This window comes from Mustela nigripes, chromosome 16 (genome assembly GCF_022355385.1).
Source record: "Mustela nigripes isolate SB6536 chromosome 16, MUSNIG.SB6536, whole genome shotgun sequence".
Classification (NCBI taxonomy): Eukaryota; Metazoa; Chordata; class Mammalia; order Carnivora; family Mustelidae; genus Mustela; species Mustela nigripes.
In genome coordinates, this window is record NC_081572.1 from 45,439,894 (window position 1) to 45,447,791 (window position 7,898).

Consider the following 7,898-nt stretch of genomic DNA (forward strand, 5'->3'; position numbering starts at 1 on the left):
TCCTGACAAGCCCAGTCTGAATGATGAGCAGGTTTGTGAATGGCTCTGATAGAGGTGTATTCCATATAGTATTCATCCAGCCATCAGTGAGGTGGGACCCTCAGAGCCAGCAGTTTCCACCAAAGTCTCCAGCTACCTTCCTCCACTCCCACTGAGTAAAGGACTTCTCCTGAACCTACAAAACAGGTACAATCAAGTCACTTACTTTCTCCTCTCCCTTGCCTCATATGATCTCACAGCTGAAGAGTTGAGATAATCTAGTCTATCCTCCCAAGAGAAGATGTCTTATCCAACGTCACAAAGCTGCTTAGTGTCAGCTGGGATGAGAAGAATGGCCTGGTTCTCCCCTGACTGCGTTGGATAGCCAAACCTGGGAAGTGGGTCCAGAGTCCTAGAAAACCTCACAGAAATGGGTGATAGGGAGATAACTTCTCCCCTTCTGGCTAAAGACAGGAATAGTTATTAGCTTTGCTTAGTGGTATCCAATAAATAAACTTAGCAGAGGGGTGACAAGGCAAAGGAAAGAGAACTAGACTTAGGATCCAGAGGCCCAGACAATCTCAGAGACTCAGGCCACTGAGGAAATAAGAGCTTCTAACTGGGCCTGGGCAGACAGCCATTCCTCACTGGTGCCTATATCTGGCCCGAAAAGGTGACTGGGGGAAAGGGGCAGATTTTTATCCAGACAACCGCCCTGGGTGTGGACACTGAGTAATAAGGAAAGAAATGCAGTTCTGAAGCAAAAGGGGAGGAGCCATGCACTTTGAGCTTTTCTGAGAAACCAAAGAGGCTAACTAAACACTGTGGCTAGAGATGGGGGCTCTGGAGACTTGGTAGGAAGAAGCTGATCAAAGCAGAAAGGCACGAGGGAAAGGATATGAACTTCAGCTATTCCTCTGGGGAGGGGGGGAAGAGGAGGCTTTATGAGAGAAAATGAATTCAGGTCATTGGCAGTGAGACGGGGCAAGGTTATGAGCAGAGGCAAGGTGCAGTTTTGTAATGTGAGTCAAGAGCCAACTGGGTCAAGTGGGGGTGGGGTGTGTCCATGACAGGGGAGGACCCCCAGGGCAGAGCAGCTAGACTGTAATGCCCCATGGAAAGGACTGAGGTGGATTGTCCCAGCAATCCAAGCTCACCCAAAGGGCAGGCTGCACAGTCAAGTCTCTAAAACCCAAGAAATCAGCTACCTGTGCTCATAATAACTGATGCCCTCTCAGAATAGTATATAAGGCCCTGAGCAGTGGCCTGTGAATGACCAGACTGCCTAAATCCGAGGCTCAGCTCCACACCTACAACTGGATATCTTTCTAAAGACCCAGAGCCCATTGGGAAGTCTCTACTGGACAGTGCTGGGGACAACCCAGGACACTCCAGGAGCCACATACCAGCCTATACCTCTCCTGACACTTCTAGGCTGGGGGATGCTACAGTCCATGACCCTACCCCCCACACCCCAGCCTGCGGGAGTACCTTTCCCATCACAGATACCTCAGACTGCAGTGCTGGAGCTTACCAGTCATCTCTCTTGAGAGTTACTTTGTGAGGACTAGTAACCATTTGCTAAACACAGTTAGGTTCTTAAATGTCACATCATATACCAACATAAATTCAAATGTTACATGTAAAAAATAATGCCAAAAAGAGTCATAAGAAAATATAAGGAAACATTTTTTTCTGCTGCAAGAGCAGTTAAGAGTTCTGCCTATGAAGGCAAACAAAGAAAATATAAAGGCAGATGGTGTGCCTGGGTAGCTTGGTTGGTTAAACGTCCAACTCTTGATTTTGGCTCAGGTCATGATCTCAGGGTATTGAGATGGAGCCCTGGGTGAGGGGGGCAGTCGGCTTCTCTCTCCCCTCCTCTTCCTTTTTTTTTTTTTTTTCTTTAAAGATTTTATTTATTTGACAGAGATCACAAGTAGGCAGAGAGGCAGGCAGAGAGAGGAGGAGCAGGCTCCCTGCTGAGCAGAGAGCCCAACAAGGGGCTCGATCCCAGGACCCTGAGATCATGACCTGAGCTGAAGGCAGAGGCTTAACCCACTGAGGCACCCAGGCACCCCCCACCTTCCATTACTCACCCACCCCTCCCTCATGTACTCTCTCTTAAAAAAAAAAAAAAAAAAAGAAAATATAAAGGCAGACACATAACAGATTTGATTACATAAACCCTCTACAAGCTCCTGGGATGCATGGGTGGCTCAGTCGGTTAAGCAACTGCCTTCAGCTCAGGTCATGATCCCCGAGTCTGGGATCAAGTCCCTCATGGGGCTCCTTGCTCAGTGGGGAGCCTGTCCTCCCTCTCCCTGCTGCTCCCCCTGCTTGTGCTCGCTCTATGTCAAATACATAAAATCTTAAAAAAAACAAAAACAAAAACAAAACAAAACACCTCTACAGGCTCCTAATTATAAAAACAAAACAAAATCACCATGAATAAAAGGGGAAGGTAAATGACAGAATGGACGGTAATATTGGCAAATGTGCTCTTGCAGTTCAATAACAAAAAGAACACCTGTGTAGAAAAATGAACACAGAATAGAATTTAAATTTTATAAAATATATAAAATTGTGTATATTTGCCAATATATAAATTTTATAAAATATATTTACTACATATAAATATATGAAAATGACCTTGCTATAACCATAATAAAATTAAAACACTGGGAATATTCTTGTCTATCAATTGATAAAGGACTTATTTATTTTAAAGGTTTTATTTCTTTGTCTCAGAGAGCTAACGCACAAGCAGGGGGAACAGGAGAAGGAGAAGCAGGCTCCCCTGCTGAGCAACGAGCCTGATTCAGGGCTCAATCCCAGGAACCAGGGATCATGACGTGAGCCAAAGGCAGACGCTTAATCTACTGAGCCACACAGGCAACCTTAAGATTTTATTTCTTTTCTTTTTTTTTTTTTTAAAGATTTTATTTATTTGACAGAGAGAGATCACAAGTTGGCAGAGAGGCAGGCAGAGAGAGAGAAGGAAGCAGGCTCCCTGCTGAGCAGAGAGCCTGATGCGGAACCCGATCCTAGCACCCTGAGATCATGACCTGAGCCAAAGGCAGCGGCTTAACCCACTGAGCCACCCAGGCGCCCAAAGATTTTATTTCTAAATAACCTCTACACCCAATGTAGAGCTTGAACCTACAAAGCTGAGATCAAGGGTCGCATGCTCTACCAGCCAGCCAGGCACCTCAAAAGAGGATTTTTTTAAAAAAGCAGCCTTGGGGCGCCTGGGTTGAAAATCTGACTCTTGATCATGGCTCAGGCCATGATCTCATCATGGTTGTGCGCAGATCAAGCTCTGTATCAGACTCAGCACTTAGCATAGGCTTGCTTGAGATTCTCTCTCCCTCTCCCTTTGCCCCTCCCCTCACTTCTACGTGCTCTCTAAAATAAATAAATAAAGAAACAAAAACCTTAAAAAAAAAAAAAGAAAAAGAAAAAGACACCAAAAATTAGCCTTGTAGTGCTAACAAAGGTGTGGTAAAAACTGGCACTTGGGTGGCTCCATGGGTTAAAGCCTCTGCCTTCCACTCAGGTCATGATCACAGGGTCTGGGAATCAAGCCTCTCATCCAGCTCTCTGCTCAGCAGGGAGCCTGCTTCCCCTCCTCTCTCTCTGCCTACTTGTGGTCTCTGTCAAATAAATAAATAAAATCTTAAAAAACAAACAAACAGGCACTTAATGGAAATGTAAACTAGCATAACCTTTTTAGTGACCAAACTGGCAAATATACACAAAGAACCTTTAAGAATGTTCCTCTGCTTCAGTAATTCTTGTATAAGTTTAGGATGTAAAGCAGTAAGAAAACACAGTACGATTTTCTTTTTAAGTAAACTCTATCCCTAACATGGGGCTTCAACTCACGACTTGGAGATCAAGTCACATGCTCTACTGAGTCAGCCAGGCGCCTCACACACACATAAAAAGATTTTTATATAAAGATACTAAGGGGCACCTGGGTGGCTCAGTGTGGGTTAAGCTGCTGCCTTCGGCTCAGGTCATGATCTCAGGGTCCTGGGATCGAGTCCCGCATGGGGCTCTCTGCCCGGCAGGGAGCCTGCTTCCTCCTCTCTCTCTGCCTGCCTCTCTGCCTGCTTGTGATCTCTCTCTGTCAAATAAATAAAATCTTTAAAAAAAAAAAAAGATACTCACTAAAGCATTACTTATAATAGTAAAAACCAGAAAACTAGAATTTCCAGCAAGGAACAACTGGTTTACTGAAGTAACACAATACCGCATGTAAAGAAAACAGGTTATTAGTAAACCAAAATATTAGTGGTGGTTGTCTCTGGGCCGTGTGATTACTGGCAAACTTTTTTTTTTTTTTTTTTAACAGGTTTTCTGACACAGAGATTAGTTTTATAATGAGAAGGTTATCACAATATATTGCTACATGAAAAAGATTATAAAAAGTCATATACAATATGATCCCATACTTGCTATTTAAAATATATATGCATATAAAAATACTAACAAAATATAAAGTAACTCCATTTGCATAATGGAATTATACATTTTTATTCATTATTTTCTAAATTCTTTAACCCACTGAGCCACCCAGGCACTCCTCATTATTTTCTAAATTCTTATAATGAGAAAGCATTACCTTTGTAACTATGAAACAAGTTAAAGGGGAAAAAAAGTTCTGTGCTTTTCTCAGGAAGGGCCTTATATCTCTTAAAACCGACCAATGTGACAAGTTGCTATGAATCTACTTCCCACCTGAGTCCTTCTTCTGAAAGTGCTCCTGCTTCACCCCCCAACATGGGTTTCTTCATCTCCCTCCCTGCCACCAAAGGTATCTAAATCTCTTTCTGCTACTCAGCTGTGAAGTCCCCCAGAAATGGTTCAGGTGACCCTTCCAGTCCAGGTGAGAGATGAGGAAGAGCACTAAGGAAGTGGCAATTTGGATGGAAATGCTGGGCTGAACTGGGGAGATTATTTCTAACGTGACAGATTTTAGTCCCTGGTGGTAAAGCAGAGAGAGGAACAGAGATTCCTAATCTGGACCGTTTGATGGATGGTGATTAAGAATATGGGAGAGAAGTAGGTTTAGACAGTAAGTTGAGTTTGACATTGCCATGGTCCTGGGGCAGATGTCCAATAGGTGGTTAGGTATGAGGATGTTGAATGTTCAGGAAAGGTCCATTATTTGGGAACAATGAATCTGTGGGTAAACAGTAGCTGATGTCATGGGAATGGATGTGGTTAGCCAGAAGTGTGAGGAGCAAAAAGCAAACAAGGACCCTGGATGGAATCTTTGGGATTCTCTCCTAAGAGGTGAGAAGGACTCTATAAAAAAGTCAGGCAGGCGGCCGCCTGGGTGGCTCAGTGGTTGAATCCTCTGCCTTCGGCTCAGCTCATGATCTCAGGGTCCTGGGATCGAGTCCCACATCAGGCTCTCTGCTCAGCGGGGAACCTGCTTCCTCCTCTCTCTCTGCCTGCCTCTCTGCCTACTTGTGATCTCTGCCTGTCAAAAAAAAAAAAAAGAAGTCAGGAAGGCAAGCACAGAGCAAGCCAACTCGAGTAGAAGAGGTAAATGGGAATTTTAGGGAAACGAAGGTAGCAAATATTTAGACAGTTCTACCACCTGGTGGTGAAGAGGTCACAAAACTGATGGTCTACCAGGTTTTTACAGACTACTGAATTAGATGTTGGGATTTACAATTAAGTAAATTTCTCATAAATCTGGATTTCTGCTTCTTGCAAAAATTCAGAAGACCCCAGAAACACTATTTTTGCATGGCAACAACCAATGGGAATTGAATAAAAGCTACTCCCTTTTAGTCAGAACATGAGCTCCATCCCTTCTTGCCTGGCTCCTGCTATACAGAGCATGAGAAAATACTTCCCTCTGTGAATGAATCAAGTCTTTATTAGTGCTCATCTAGACTTCAGAGAAATACAGGCTAGAGTTTTGTTCAGAAAGCCCCACATGTGCCAACAAAAGGCAGGAAACCTGGGACAAACACACCTGAGTTAAGGATCCTATACTAGGGCTAACTGGGAAACCCCTTTCCTAGCAAGAGACATCCAATCTCTTGAATCACAGAATCTACGGGAGCGGGCCCATGCCTCCTCCGCTGTCCCAGGAGCCGTCTGGCTCCAACAGTGTTCTCTGCAGAGCCTTCTCCTTTTGGACAGCAGTAGCACAAGCTGCCATTTCCCTGGGGGCTGACTGGCTGCTGAAGCCAGCCAAGTCCCCTAGCTGGGAATTTCCTGGCTCTAGTTTCTAGAATCTTGGGCCACACTCTCTGAACGGGTCCACCAGATGGCAGGCAGCCTCTTCTTTTCTCTTGACTTACAGGAGTTCATTCACCCTACCTGGGGAAGATGACTTGCTGTTTTTCTGACAATTGTGACACTCTCTAGTAAGATCAAAAAGCTCATCAATTCTGTAAGTGAAATATTTTGAGCTGTCTATTAAAATATTAAAAAAGTCAAACCCTTCTCCCATTATTACACAATTATGTATTATCAAAGAGTCATTACCTAATTATTAGTATTTTACATTGATTCTGATCCAACATGTGCTTGCACTAGACATTTTATTATGTGGTTTCACTAACTACTTAATTATCTGCACTGCTGCCAAATACAAAGTTCTATGAAGATTTGGTAGCACAAATTAAGAACTAATTATAAGCAATTTCATTTATCAAATCTTGCTCATTGATCACAGGCTTGAAAATACTACCTTAAAGTGCTAAATGAAGTGAAGCTGGTTGAGACACTTTTTCTCTCTTCTGTATGCCATATAATAGAAGTCTCCCTCCCTAGAGGTAGGTCAAATGAGCCTGAAAGTCTATTTCCATTTAAGTGTAGCAATTGCTACAAATCTTGAGATTTGGTACAAGGCCCCTGTCTCAGATTTCTGAACCCGAATTCAAACCCCATTTCTGACTTAGCTCTGTGGATAACCTTAGAGCAAGTCACTTAAGCTGAGCTTCCATTTTCTAAAGCTCTCACACAGAGGGACACCCCACTACTGTGCTGGATTACTAAATGATACAATTTATATAGAAGATGGGCAATCACCTTGTACCCCACGCTCTGCTCCAGGAGGCAATCAACTTGGTTCCCTGTTCGTCACTCATGTACATGGAAGTATGGGTTTTGTTCTTGGCCAAGAAGTGGGACCCTACATCCGCAGTTCCACACTTGAGTTACTGGCTTTCTGACAGGAGTAGGTGTTCTGACCACAAATGAAAAACTCAAAGAAGATGAGAAGTTGAGAAAACCACTCTGCTCATGCACTCCTACAGGTGTCTTAGCACTTCTCTCATTTAACTGCCGCTACAACTCTGTGAAGCAAGAATCCCTCATCTTTTGCACGAGGAAGCCAACCAAGGCTTAGTGAAACCAACTTACCCCACGAGTAGAACCGGAACACAAAGCCAGGTCTGATGATGCAAAGTCTCTTTTCTGCTTTTCATTCTCCTAGGGGGCTGGAGAAGCATCTGGGATCAAATATCCTCTGCCCTCCTGGGAACATCACATACAAGCCAATTCTGCCAAGTACAGCAGCAGTTTCTGGTCCATGCCTTCTTATCTCAGTTTCTTGACTCACCACAAGCACCCGTGACCCTCCACTTCTCCAGCGAGAGCCTAAAATCCCTAATGTGTTTGCATGGACTGAGAGGCAGATAGGCCACACCTCCGAGGGCGTTCAGAGGTGCAAGGCCCTCACTCAGTCACAACACAGTCCCCTGCAGTAAAAGCACAACCTCCAGAAGGCAGCATTAGCTGCTCTAAAAGGGAGCATTAGCTGTTCCAACCAGTAATTAAAAAAATAAACTGCTGTTTTAGTCATTTGGGTGAGTCACAGCAGAGGATCTCAATGTCTTCACAGAGCAGAGCAGGAGCTCTTGGGTACGTGTGTGAGGAGGCCCTGCTGC